The sequence below is a fragment of the Pongo pygmaeus genome, chromosome 2 (genome assembly GCF_028885625.2).
Source record: "Pongo pygmaeus isolate AG05252 chromosome 2, NHGRI_mPonPyg2-v2.0_pri, whole genome shotgun sequence".
Taxonomy (NCBI): Eukaryota; Metazoa; Chordata; class Mammalia; order Primates; family Hominidae; genus Pongo; species Pongo pygmaeus.
In genome coordinates this window covers 168671305-168685395 of record NC_085930.1, presented here as the reverse complement: position 1 = coordinate 168685395, position 14091 = coordinate 168671305, and the positions used below count along the sequence as shown (strand labels likewise).

At 40.1% G+C, this 14091-nt stretch overlaps 1 protein-coding gene across 3 annotated transcripts in view; it reads right to left on the bottom strand.

Annotated features, from left to right (window-relative positions):
• SCHIP1 (schwannomin interacting protein 1) overlaps positions 1–14091 on the bottom strand; it is a 629273-nt gene that overhangs the window by 157404 nt on the left and 457778 nt on the right. The window contains exon 1 of one of the 3 annotated variants that reach the window (XM_063662378.1): positions 8560–8578. The exons of the other annotated variants lie outside the window; for them this stretch is intronic. The gene's annotated coding sequence lies outside the window, so the exon portion shown is untranslated. Of the gene's footprint in view, positions 1–8559; positions 8579–14091 lie in introns of those variants that run through there. 3 annotated transcript variants of the gene reach the window in all.

Here is a 14091-nt window from a genome sequence, read left to right as displayed (position 1 = left end):
GATTCAGCTCCTTATTTCTGAAGCCCAAGAAGGTGACCTGGTTCAAATGTGCATACCTAATTAATAGCTAAGATAGGATATCTTAATGCAAAGCATTTGGTCTTTTTTTTTTTTTTTTTTTGAATATACAATTCTGGTTTCCTTACTTTTTTGGCTACACAATGAAGTGGCCTGTCTCTCTTAGGGCATACCTGTGGCCCAGAGATGAAGGCAGAGATTCGTCTTTATAGTAAAATAAGACCACTTGCTGTTTTAATTCTTGGAATCTTGACTTATGTAGCTTGTGTGATGGATTTAAATTAAAGAAGATTTCACTGGATTTTTTGGGGGCAGGGGGCTGACCCTATCTCCTTTCTGTCTCTCTTCTCCAGTTTCATCCAGAAACTGGAAGACAGGTTGTGGGTTGGCAAGCACCTGCTTTCCTCAGCTTAGTTGGAAGCTGTGGTGTGTTATTCCACCTGCCCAGCATCCATTCTCCAGTGTTCCTGAGGTGACTCCCCGACTGTCCTCTCAGGACGCAACAACCTTTTGGGGAAGACCTCATTCTGATTGCAGAGGCAACTACCACTCAGTGGAACCATTCCCAGTGTGGGTATGGCATGCAGCCAGCTCCTCCCCACTCTTTTCTTGCCACCCACTTCAGCTCAGCCTGGGGACAGGATGCTCCTCCCCTCAAATGAGAATTGAGTTGTTCTCCAAGTGAACTGACAAGTTTCCACATTGCTGCTTTGTGAATCTCTGCATTTGCAGAGACACACTGAGGTCAGTCTGGGGCCACTTGCTGTGGAGGTGCAGAAAGAAGAGTTGGCTATGAGGAGAGACAAGACGACAACAGTAAGAATTTTCTGAAGTCTTGGAAGCTGAGATGCCTTTGTCAGGGAGGAGCCAATGCACCTGGAAACTATTTGTGAGGCTTTAATGCCTAAGTAAAATTTGTACTGAAATGCCTGAATTTCTGCATTTCTGTGCAAGAGACTTTGATGTTCAATGTTACTCTTTCAACAGAATAAATGTAGACTTGGTCGCAGTTGTTCATGTAATTAGGCACCGGTTTAGTAAAATGATACATGTAGGCTAATTCATATTGACCTTCAGAGAAAAAAAAAATCACATATTGTTATTCAAGAAGCACAAGTAATTTAATCTCTTTTTACAAGCCCAAATCAAATAGATTACCTTTCTGAGGAATGAACAACTTGAAATGCAGGTAGATATGCAAGGTTAAAGAGCAAGAGGATAAGGACTTGCATTTGAAAGAGCAAGGTCTTCTGTAATTTGGTGCCACAAAATTCTCTTAAATGAATGTACGGGAAACAGAGGATTCTGAAACTGAAAAAAATCTCTCAAGGAAAAAGAAAAAGATAGCATAGAGGTTTCATGGGAAACAGCATTTTATATGTTATTTAGCAGCCTTCTTCTTGAAGGAAAAACACTTCCCAAAACCTTCACCAATACTCCTCTTGTCTAGGCCACCGTCATCTCTGTTGTGGACACTGAAAAAGCTTCCTATTGAATGTTCCTCTTTCACCTTTGTCCCTTACAATTTACTCTCCACTCAGTAGCCAAAGTGATCTTTGAAAGATTGTCTTTTAAAGCTTGCAACTCTCCAATAGCTTCTCACTGTACTTAGGATAAAATTCAAACTTCTTAGCCTGGCTTTAAAGGCTCTTTAGGATTTCTCAATACAGACATTTTTTTCAGGACAATATGAGCAAGACAAATCTTGTGTGAGTCTATCAAGAGTAGTGCAAGATGTTTATCATCCCCGGTCCCTGTCCACTAGAAGCCAATAGTGTCCTGCCCTCAACTCTAGCATTGTATATGCAAATTGCCACCTGCACATCTTCAAACATCCTCTAGGCAGAAATAGAGCGGTTGCAGCACCCCCAGCTGAAACCCCTACTAGCCTACTCAATCTGGCTCCTATGGAATTTTAACCTCAGGGTCTTTGCATTGGCTGTTTTCTCTGCCTAGAATGCTCCATTCCCAGACCGACCCATGTTTGGCTTCTTTTCCATATTCGATCTTACCTCCTCAGTCAGGCCTTCCCTGACCACCTATAAAAGAGCAAAACACACGCACACTTGTACACACAAATACACACCGTTTTTCTCTCTCACTGAACACACTTTATCACTATATACAATTTCCTTGTTTACTCATTTATTGTCTCTCTCTCTCCTCTCTAGAATGTAAGTTCCATGAGAACAACATATTTTGTTTGTTGTTATGTCCCCAGTGCCTGGGGATACATTTTTGTAAATATTTGTTGATCAAATAAATAGATGCCATTAAGTTATATGTCATATATAATAAATATATGTTATATGTTTAATATAATATATAATATATATTTAATATAATATGTTATATATTTAATATATAATATATAATAAATGTTAGGATGCAGCAGAAAAACATTATTTAATTCATTGTTCATATAAAGCACTAAGACGCTAAAAATAACAAGTCCCACAGTGAATATGAACATGGAGACAGGAACTAAGCTAGAGAGAGGAACTAAGCTAGAAATGCCATTACCTTCTTACTAAGTCACACTGGATTATTTCAGTATAAGGCAATCCATTAGATAGGTCACATTGAAAGTCATAATATGTAAAGACTATAATTAACATAACTCTTTTGTCCCAGCCACTTTCGAGCAACATGCTAATGTTGGTTACTACTATCTATATACCAGTTACATTTCTTTATTTTTTTTTTGTAATTTAAAGAAAAAATTTATTAAAGATCTGAAAAACAATTCCTAGAAGATTGACTTTTCCAGAAAAATAGCTACAAAATGCATTGTGTCAATCATGTTAAAACGTGCATTAGACACAAATACAAAAACCATAAATATTTCATTTCACTTTATAGTTTATTACACCTTCTCAAATATAGGCTCAAAAACTTAACTTTACCTTTCAGAGAATGGAAGAGACAAGGAAATAAATTTATTGCTTCCTCTGGAACAAAGTTAAATACATGTCTTTCAACTGATTCTAGGTCCTAACAAAATTGATCAATGAACAAGGCAAAGCATCATGTGGGGACGGCAAACACCACACATACCCATTGCCACTCTCCACTCCCGCACCCGTGCAGTGTAGCTTAGCAGTTCTAGGGCTCTCTCCCACTGAGCACCCATCCCTCCTGGGCCTCCTCAATCCAGGGCTCCAGGAAGCTGCTGCCAATGAATTGGAGTTGACAGACAAGTTAAAAATCTATTTGCCAGCCCTGGAATCATGGAAAGAGTAAACACTTTTCACATAAATCTGAGTTTGATATCTTCTCTTTATCACTTGTGAGATCTTGGTTACTTTACCTCTTTCTGTTTAATGATACCAAATTTGTAGTTGAAATAATATATGTCTTTAGCACAGTGCCTATTACAATTAGAATTCAATAATAGTAGCACATAACTGTGGTGAGATGGCTATACTTCACCTCCAAAAATGGAAGAGGTATTATATAGAAAGGCAAGAGTAAGTGCAAGTTACTGGGAACACTAGAGTGAGATTTATTGCTGGACTAGAGGACCAGTTCCCAAAGTGTAGCCCCAGACCACCTGTAAACTTGTTAGAAATTGCAAATGTTCAGGCCCCAGCCGAGACCTACAGATCAGAGACTCTGGGGATAGAGCCTGGCAATCTGTGTTTTAACAAACCTTCCAGGTAATTCTGACGTATGCTTTCTAGTTTGGGAGCCACTGCATCAGAGGGGCAAGTGGGAGTGGATAATAGAAGTGATAAAGTCAGGGGAGAAGGATGTCTACTCACCTGATGATTAATCAGGCCGAAAACAAGGAAGTGCTGCCCCTCACAGAGGCTATGACCATATCAGCACTCCCCACTTTAGCGGAAATTTCCCATAGACAGGATATCAGTTTGCCGTAAACACAAAGGACAGACCCAGAGCACACTAAAAGAATATGGGCTTCGCCCGGGCGTGGTGGCTCACGCCTGTAATCCCAGCACTTTGGGAGGCCGAGGCGGGTGGATCACGAGGTCAGGAGATAGAGACCATCCTGGCTAACATGGTGAAACCCCATCTCTACTAAGAATACAAAAAATTAGCCGGGCGTGGTGGCGGGCGCCTGTAGTCCCAGCTACTCGGGAGGCTGAGGCAGGAGAATGGCGTGAACCCAGGAGGCGGAGCTTGCAGTGAGCCGCGATCGCGCCACTGCACTCCAGCCTGGGCGACAGAGCGAGACTCCGTCTCAAAAAAAAAAAAAAAAAAAAAGAATATGGGCTTGTATTACAAGGGTAGGTGTGGGGAGAATTACAAGCCCCGGTGCAGGCATGCAATAGACTGAACTTCAGTCTCTCTCCCTCGGAAGGGTAGGTAGCCATGGTTCCTGATTGTTTCAAGTGCAGCTTTGAATGAAGGCAAGAAGCTGGTGTAGACTTCTTCAAGCTTCCCCAGCTTGGTGGTTTCATGAATGAATTACATCTGAAAAGCTTAAGGAGAATAGTTGGGGAGTTGGGGAAGAAGGGAGTCAAAGATGTATCAAGAGATTCAACTTCACTAGGATCTCTCATTTCCATCTGTTTAATGCTTTCCTGCATTCTAACTCCTTCTGCCAGTGTACCAGACACAGAAATACTTGCCTTGGGGTAAAAAGTTAAAAAATATTTTTAAGGAACACAGCCAATCCAAAACTCTTTGAGAACCAGCAGCTTTTAAGCCACATCTGCATTTGTAGGCTGTTTCCACAGTTAACCCCTGTAGCAGGTCTATGGTTGCCTCAGCATCGACTTCTTTTTGATTCCACCTAATTAGAAACATAACTTACATTTTTATTAAACATTGAATTTACACATCCTTAGAAACATATCCATACTTGCAGATTGTTCTAAAGAGTGTGGACAAGATCTGGGTCCACTACCTTATTATTAAGGTACAAGACCTTGTTAGAGACTATTAGGCATTCAGATCCAACATAATTACTGAGCACCTGTCCTGGCACATTTCATGCTTTCCCTGAACCACGTGCATAAGTATTATTATCATTCTCATTATGCAGGCCATAGATCGAGGCTCAGACACACATAGGAACTAGCCCAGAGTTTCAAAGCTACTTTAAGTGGACAAGTGTGGACTCTCAACACGTCTCTTGACAGAGGATATGTTAATCCATGACTAGAAGATAGGCTATGTGTGTGACCTGCTCTTCGTTTAGTTAAAAATGGCATACTCGATTCCCAGCTTATGTATATGCTGGGATGTGTACTTCCAATGGAATATTTCTGCTGCTGAAATTTGTCACCACCTTTCTAAACTGGTGACAGAATTTTTTTGGGTCATACACAGACTCATTGCAAGTAAGGCAAACCTACTCTTAAAGTGACCTAAACAATGAAAGTGCTGAAAGTAAGGATAATCATGTTCTTAAAGACAGCTGTATGAATGGGTAGGAGTTTTATAGAAAAGTAGCAACTGGGGCCAGGTGTGGTGGCTCACGTCTGTAATCCCAGCACTTTGGGAGGCTGAGGCGGGCAGATCACCTGAGATCAGGAGTTCAAGACCAGCCTGGCCAACATGGTAAAATCCCCATCTCTACAAAAATACAAAAATTAGCCAGGCATGATGATGGGTGCCTGTAATCCCAGCTATTTGGGAGGCTGAGGCAGGAGAATCACTTGAACCCGGGAGGCAGAGGTTGCAGTGAGCTGAGATCACGCCACTGCACTCCAGCCTGGGCGACAGAGCAAGACTCCATCTCAAAAAAAAAAAAAAAAAAAAGTAGCAATTGGTTATTTTTGAAATACTTGTAAGGGGTGCCTTATAAGAACCAAAAAAGTTCCTTTAAAAATGCTTTTTAAGCTTATTATTGGAAAAGACCACCTTTATAGAGATTCTAAGATAACTTACTATTATTGTTCTTTAAGAATATGGAGTAATTTTATATTAAAATAAAACAATCAACAATTCTTCACATCTCTGAACACAAAGTAAGTGGAAGTGGGTTTGCTTTAAGAAGAGCTTTCAAACAGTGAGACTGGTTGATGATTAGGAATGGGTTTCCCAGTGAGTTGGGCATCCTTCTGTGAAGGGAATGGACACAGGGGATGAACTAACTGTAGTTCTAAAGCTGAGCTACAGAGCTGGTTTCCGTTTTCAAAACTTATTTCCTCTGCCAAGGAACAGTGTAATTTCCCAGGTAATAGAAAAGAAAAAAAAAAAAAAAAAAAGAAAAGAAAAGAAATGAGAAATAGCATTTATGGAGCCTATGCTGAGTTCTGGGGTCTTCCGATCCTAATTAACATTCATTCTCTTTACAAATAAGAAAGCTAAAGTTTAGACTGGCTGAGTAATTTGCCTATGGTTATGGAAATAAATGAAGAAACTAGAAATTTAACTCAGATCTGCTCAATTCTAGGTCAGAAACTGAGGCACAGATAAAGTAAGCGGCCTGTGTGAAGTTGTAAGATCCATATGTGACTGAGGGCGGGGAGAGTCATTGAGTGAAATGTTTGGGAAGACACATCTTTTTTCTCATTGGAAATACCTTGACTTATCTTATAAAAGATAACAGTATGGGCTGGGCACTGTGGCTCACACCTGTAATCCCAGCACTTTGGGAGGCTGAGGTGGGCGGATCATGAGGTCAGGAGTTCGAGACCAGCCTGACCAACATGGTAAAACCCCGTCTCTACTAAAAATACAAAAATTAGCTGGGCATGGTGGCACGTATCTGTAATCCCAGCTACTCAGCAGGCTGAGGCAGGAGAATTGCTTGAACCCGGGAGGCGGAGGTTGAAGTGAGCGGAGATCGCGCCATTGCACTCCAGTCTGGGCAACAAGCAAGACTCCCTCTCACAAAAAAAAAAAAAAAAGTAAGCCATAATAATAATAACAATATGGTACTTTTAGAGATTTTTCAGCTTTAAGGATAGAATTTTGTTTTTCTTTGTGGCATCTATATTTGAAAGCAATGTATTTGACACTGCTTTCTGGATTTGCTTGGTACAAAATGAAGCAAAACTATACCCATGCACTCTGCTCTCTTCCACATTGTGAATGCAGAAGTTAACTTTTTGCTTGGGACACCAATGTTTCTGAATGAGAAAGGTCCAAAGTAAAGCCCTTTGTGATTTTAGAGTCAAGAACAGATCTTTCTTTTCAGTAACCAATAATCACCACTTTGCCCATCCATCGGAAGTCGGAGGAGAAGAGAGGAACCTTTATACTAACAAATCCCTCTTGACAAAACAAAATCTTTTTTCATGAACATTCTGTCTTTAGAAAGCACTAACAAGTGGATAGAGCACTTGTTAGTTAATAATAAGAAGAATTCTTCAGTGACTACTCAGATGAATGAATATTTTTTAAAGGCATGGAGTATGTAAGGAATTTTAATCCAGCCTTCTTGTTCACTCCGCCACACAACAACTGTAGAGAAACCACTGCCTCTGAATGATGAATGGACCTAGACTCAACTGGGAGGAAAGAGGACCCCAAGCCCTGTAATTTAGCATCTCTTTTTTTAAATTCCTGGGTGGACTTCTTTTTTGGCTGTAGGCTCAGTTAAATGGCTTTGGATATTATGTAAAATGACCATCAAGTGTTTCTCCTTCTATACCACACCCATCTCTTTTCAAGCTCTCAATAAAATCCCAACCCCAGCTGTATATACATCTCAATCTTAGAGAGAAACACACTTCTGCTAGGAAATCTTTAGCTATTAAAAAGTTTTATTAGTTAATTTCAAATTAATATTGTACCAGGCTCCAGACCATGGAGGAAAAAAATTCAAGAAGCTGAATTAGTAAATGACGGAGCAGTAATTAGCTTAAATGAGATTTCTTCCAGCCCTTTGCTGGAAGAAGGATGACACAGAAAATCTGAGATGTTTCTGTGGATGACACAGAAAATCTGAGCTTAGAAAATCTCTCTTCTCTGCATGTGGTACTATGAGGATGCCAGAGATGCATTTCCACAATCATAGTCTTGTTTATTTATTTAGTCTCCTACTGCAGTACTTCACACATGCACCCCCACCTCCTGCTCTGTGGCAGCCAAACCCTAATGGCTAACAAGCCAGGCTGCATAAAGGGTTAAGGCTGCAGCCTTCCAGGCCTATAGACATTCCAAACATTCATGTACTTTCTCCTCTGCAGTCAGTCCTGTAGCTCCAGCTCCTGGAAAGCCTTCAGCACTTGCAGAAGCAGTATTTCCTACCAGCTATGTTTGGTTTTAACTTGCGGTTCACCAGGTTATATAGCTCGAGTCTAAACTTATCCCTCCACGGTCTTATCTAGAATTTGTTCCTCTTCCCCTGCTGAATTTGTTTCCCCTGCCCTGCCCTGGAAATGCCTCGGGGCCTTCTGTAACCTTGCTGCCTTCTCCCCACAGGAAGTTAGATGCATCCTCACTAGCTGCATTACCGCACATTTCCCTTGTAACCTTGTTTTTTCCTTCAACTCAAACTTCTCCAAACAGCACCACCTCTGCTGACCCTGAAATTCTCTAGCCCTTTCATACCAGTATTTCTAACCCGCCATGAGAAGGATTATAGAGGGCAAATTGGGGAGAGAAGGTTTGGGAACTCACCTGCACAGCAGCAAGGATCAGACACAGGATGGGGCTGCCCGCAAACTTCCCGGGGACTGTCTGCAGCCAAGTCTCTTGGCCTTAAAGGGACAGGGCGCTTTTCACCATATAAGGAAGACAATTTCACTTGATTGCTTTGGAACCTGTTGGGCAAAGCAGCTCCTTCTCTTGACATTGCCTGCCAGGCTTCAGCCTTTTGAGGAAATTTGGAGCCTGACAATTCACAAGGATCTGCACATAGTAGGCAATTTAATAATTCCTAAATAAGGGGCCAGGCGTGGTGGCTCACGCCTGTAATCCCAGCACTTTGGGAGGCCGAGGCAGGTGGATCACCTGAGCTCAGGAGTTCGAGACCAGCCTAGCCAACATGGTGAAACTCAGTACCCAGTCTCTACTAAAAATACAAAAATGAGCCAGGTGTGTTGGCGGCCTCCCAGCTACTCGGGAGGCTGAGGTAGGAGAATGCTTGAACCTAGAGGCTTGAACCTAGAGGTTGCAATGAGCCAAGATTGTGCCATTGCACTCCAGCCTGGGCAGCAGAAAAAAAAAAATTCCTGGATAAGGCACAAGAAAGATATTTGGTGGGCTATTTTTAAAGGCCAGAAAACCCTTTATGCAGGGCTTATTCTCTTACGAAAAGGGTTTCTGGCAACTGTGAAGTCTTCCTCAATTATGTGAAACGGCTTCTGCTTCTATTTCAGGTTTGGCTTCCTTGAGACAAATGATCTTGCTCGCCTCAAAGAGGAGGGCAGTTTGCCCCCTTCCTCCTGACTCCAAGACAAAAGAGAGAAGACTGAAGAGTGGTAAAGCTTGTGGTGTGAGATTTGGATTGTTGTAAGACACATTAGCACTGCATCCTGAAAACAGTGAAGTGGAGATGATTTTGCTCTTTCAGCAGATAGAGAGCCCTTCTGAAACAGATAAACACGCACAGTCCTCAATGGAGGCCCTCTACCAGCCTTATCTACTCCTGAGCACACCTCTTGGACTCCCTTGGCTAAAGCCCACAGCTGAAGTTTGAGGGTTCCTTTTACCTTCCAGCTGGCAGGGACGAGGATGTGCTTTAGCAAGAGCAAACATTTTCTACTGATAATTTTCAAATGCAAAGCTGTCCTGTTGATTTGGGGGTGGATTAAAAGTAATTATAAAATGTTAGATTCTAAGAAGACAGTAGAGCCTAATTTGGTCATCACTTCTGTGGTAACATACTTCTTTCTTTGCTGCTAACTGGATATTGTCTTTGAAAATGCTTTGACGTCTGCCAGGTGGCTCCAGCCAGCACCTACTCTTTTTTGCTTAGCTTACTATGCCTAATATCCAGTGTCTGAATCACAGATTTCGGTTCTTTTAAAAATGGAATTTGGTGCTTGATTATAGAGTCTCATACTATCTTCACATCTTACTTTCTTGCATAAATTTTGAGTTTTAAGGACAAAGGCTGCTCCATATTCCTCCATACTGTGATTAACACCCAGCATGGAACAAGCATGTAGTAGACTGGGAAATCTTTGTTGGATTTAATCAACTGAATGGAACCCTGGGTGTTTGTATGATGTCTAGACAGTTTTATGAATAAAATAGACGTTTAGTAAATAATTGTTTAGTAAATGGCTAACCCATTCCAGCCTTACTGGGAAAGAGAGGGAAAGGGGAGCTCCTCTCCCTTTTGCTGTGGTCAAATAAATACATGATTTATTTGCTTTACTTTCTCTTTTATATCAACTAGTAATTGTCATATCATTAAATTTTCTTTAAGGGAAGAGGTCAAAGGAATATCTTTAAAAGGTAATTATTGTGATTACTCTTTGATCCAGCAATCTAATTTCTAGGGATTTAATCTAATGAAATAATTAAACAGAGGCAAAACTTTATATTAATAGAGCTACTCATTGCGTTACTATCTATAACAGCCATAACAAGAAATGACTTAAAGGCTCTAACATTATTTCATACAGCGATAATAATAGCTCACGCTGATTGATTGCTCATCATGTACCAGGCACTGCTCTAAAAGCTTTATGCAGATTAACCACTTAATATGTAGTCTCACTTAATCTGTCTCAATTCTCAGGACAAACCTATAAAGTAAAAATGGTCATCATCCCCATTTTATAGGCCAGAAGACTAAGGCACAGAGGTTAAAAAATTCCCATTTGGATTGAGGTATTTTGGCACTAGCACTTACAGTGTTAGCATCATTCTTTGCTCTCATTAGGACTTCCTGAACATTATAATAGGCACTAGGGACAGACAGATTTATGAAACAGAAAGGACTCCATATAGCCATTAAAGATAACAATTATGAAAACTATGTACAAATAAGGAAACATGTTAATTTATATGGACATACATATTTATAGATATATTATGATGCCATTTATTTTATATAGATAGATATATTGTAGATATAAATTGTGATCTTTTTATTTAACAACATATCTTGGATATTATTCCATATCCAGGCCTGCAGATCTCCTTTACTTTTTAAATGGCAGAATACAAGGCTGTCTTCTGGGAATATACCATAATTTAACCAATGTCCTATTGATGTACATTCAGACTGTTTCTAGTCTATTGCAGCTAAAGTAATTGTGTAATGAATATCTTTATTTGACGTATGTGATTTCAACAATAACCAAAAAATCTTATTTTTGTTGGTATTACATTCAATTAATAATTTGATTTAGGAAAAATTGACTTCTTTATGATATTTAGTCTTTTTATCTAAACATAGGGAATACCATTTCATTTTCTCAAGATTCAGTTACATATATTCTGCATGTTTATTGTTATTTTTATTCTAATGTATTTTATTATTCTAGAAGCTATTTTAAGTGGGAACTTTTTCATTATGTTTTCTAACTTGTTTTTATACAGAAAAGTTATTGATTATTGCATTTAATAACCAGCTTTTGTACTGGATTATCTTATTGTTTCCAATAATTTTCTATGTGACTCTTTTTTAGCTATGTGATCATATCATCTGTAAATAATTATCACTTTGGCTCATCCTTTTCATTGTTTTATACATTTATTTCCTCTTATTTAATTGGGTAGTACTTAAACAATATTAGTTAAATATGTTAAACAATGTCACCATTTCCTCACATTATTGGGAAGGCTTTTTGTATTTCATCATTAAACAACATGCTGCCTTGGAAAAAATAGGTAATTTTTTTACCACTACCACAATATTATAAAAAGAGTTTTATCTGGAACACTTCTATTTTCTTTCTTTTCTTTTTTTTAGATGGAGTCTCACCTGTCTCCCAGGCTGGAGTGCAGTGGTGTGGTGTGATCTCAGCTCACTGAAACCTCTGCCTCCCGGGTTCAAGTGATTCTCCTGCCTCAGCCTCCCAAGTAGCTGGGACTACAGGCGTGCACCACCACGCCCAGATGACTTTATACTTTTAGCAGAGATGGGGTTTCACTATGTTGGCCAGGCTTGTCTTGAACTCCTGACCTCAGGTGATCTGCCTGCCTTGGCCTCCCAAAGTGGTGGTATTACAGGCGTGAGCCACCACGCCTGGCTGGAACACATCTATTTTTAATGAGTAAACTTGATAGCTTCAAAACCCCCTGGCCTGACTGCCAGGAATAATTCTGCTTCTAACTGTCCCCCACTATTTCTCCAGGGATCCAGGGCCTCTCAGAGTTAACCTGAGCTTTCCCAAGTCTGGTTTGTTCTCTCTACCCTGCTGCTACTACTGCAAATGACTTTCACAAGATGCTTCTGAGCATAGCATTGCTCTGCTGGTGACCACTGCAGGTAACCCATCCCAGCCTCACTGGGAAAGAGAGGGAAAGGGGAGCTCCTCTTCCTTTTGTTTCTCCAACCAATGTGAGACAGATTCTTCCCTTTATCTCATAAGACAGCTGATGCCAGAAACCAATTTAATAAGACAGTACTTAGGCATGGAACCAACTTAACAAGACATTACTGGAAGTTGGCAGTGAGTGGGGGGAGAAGTAGTATACACACTCTAGACTGGTCTTAGGGTCCCCTGTGAAGCTGGTTACCTGCCTCATTCTCCATCCTCCTTCAGATGTCAAGAGAATTTCTGCCTTTTGGAGCTTGGACAATATTGGCCACCTACCCAGAGAGAGGAGAAGGATAATCCAGACATAAACGTAAGGCCCACTTCCTTAGTCTTTATCCCCTGCCTAGGTGTGATCAACTCCCAGAATGATAGTGAAAAGATCCATTTCCTTCTAAGAGGTACTCATCTACCCACCCATTGGCATATGGTCTGTCCCTAAGGCACGAGTAAGACAGTCACAGCATAATCTGACATCATGCAGCTTCCATATTTTAAATGTGCCCTGGGGAGCTAACAATGGGTCCAGATTTATTAAAGTTACTCTTAAATTACAGATTGACTTTTTTTTTTTTAAAGACAAGATTTTTAAATTTGATGATGCCATGGCTGTGACCAAAAAACAAACAAACAAACAAAAAAACAACAAAAAAGTTTTTTGGAGCCTGAAAGAGCAGAAACAGGAATCATCTGGATACCCATTTAGAGGAAGGACTGACCAGTGCATGAGGCAGCCTAGATATACTGAACAAGGGCTTATTAATTTGTTGACTATCATGAAGGCTTTGCTAGCAGCCGTTTGTTTCACATAAAAATATAGGCATGGAACCAAATGTATATTCCCTGTGTGTTGGCTACACTTTGCTTTGTTCCCCAGGCCCACACTAGCTCAGGAAATCAAAGTCCAACCTAATCACTTCCTCTAGGAAACTTGATTCATCCTATAAGATAACATCCCTCAATCCTCCAAGGCCTTTATTGCTATGCTTAAGCACTTTAAAAAAATTGAATAAATATGTTAATGAATATTATTGATATTTGAGGCTTCATTTTCCAACCCTTGCGAGTTTATGCACCTTCTTAGGGTGGGAATTTATTCAGTCATTTGACAAGATTTGTTGACAGGTCTACAACATGCTGGGCTCTTCAGAACCCCAGGGATACAGCAGTGGAAAAAAATAGGCAAAATCGTAATACTCATGGAGCTTATGTTCTTGTGGGGAGGCAGACCAGTAAATAAATAAAAAAGAAAATGTCAAGTAGTAATTAATTCTGTGATGAAGATAAAATAGGATACATGAAAGAGGTGACCGGGTGTTGATTAGGAAAAAACTCAGAATTCTTGAATTTTAAGCTGCTCACATCTTTCTTTTTAGAAAAGATTCTGCAGCATCTACCAACCAGTTCACCTTGCAAATGATTGGTGCTCAACAAGCATTATAGGATGGTTTAAAAAACATATTTTGGAGCCTGACCAAAGTTTCTTTTCCATGGCTTTAACTACATTAGTTCATAGAGGATTTGTTTTTTGATCTCTAAATCAGGTGGTGTCCTCAATGGGGTTTTAATGTAAGCTTCCTCTCCTATGTTTCCAGCATATCACCAATTGCCACTTATACAGGTTACATAAAAGCAAATGCAAAAAATAAAGTGATCTCAAATTCCAGTCAAGAAACACCTGCTAAATAGTTGGCATTATCCTTAGACAATCTTC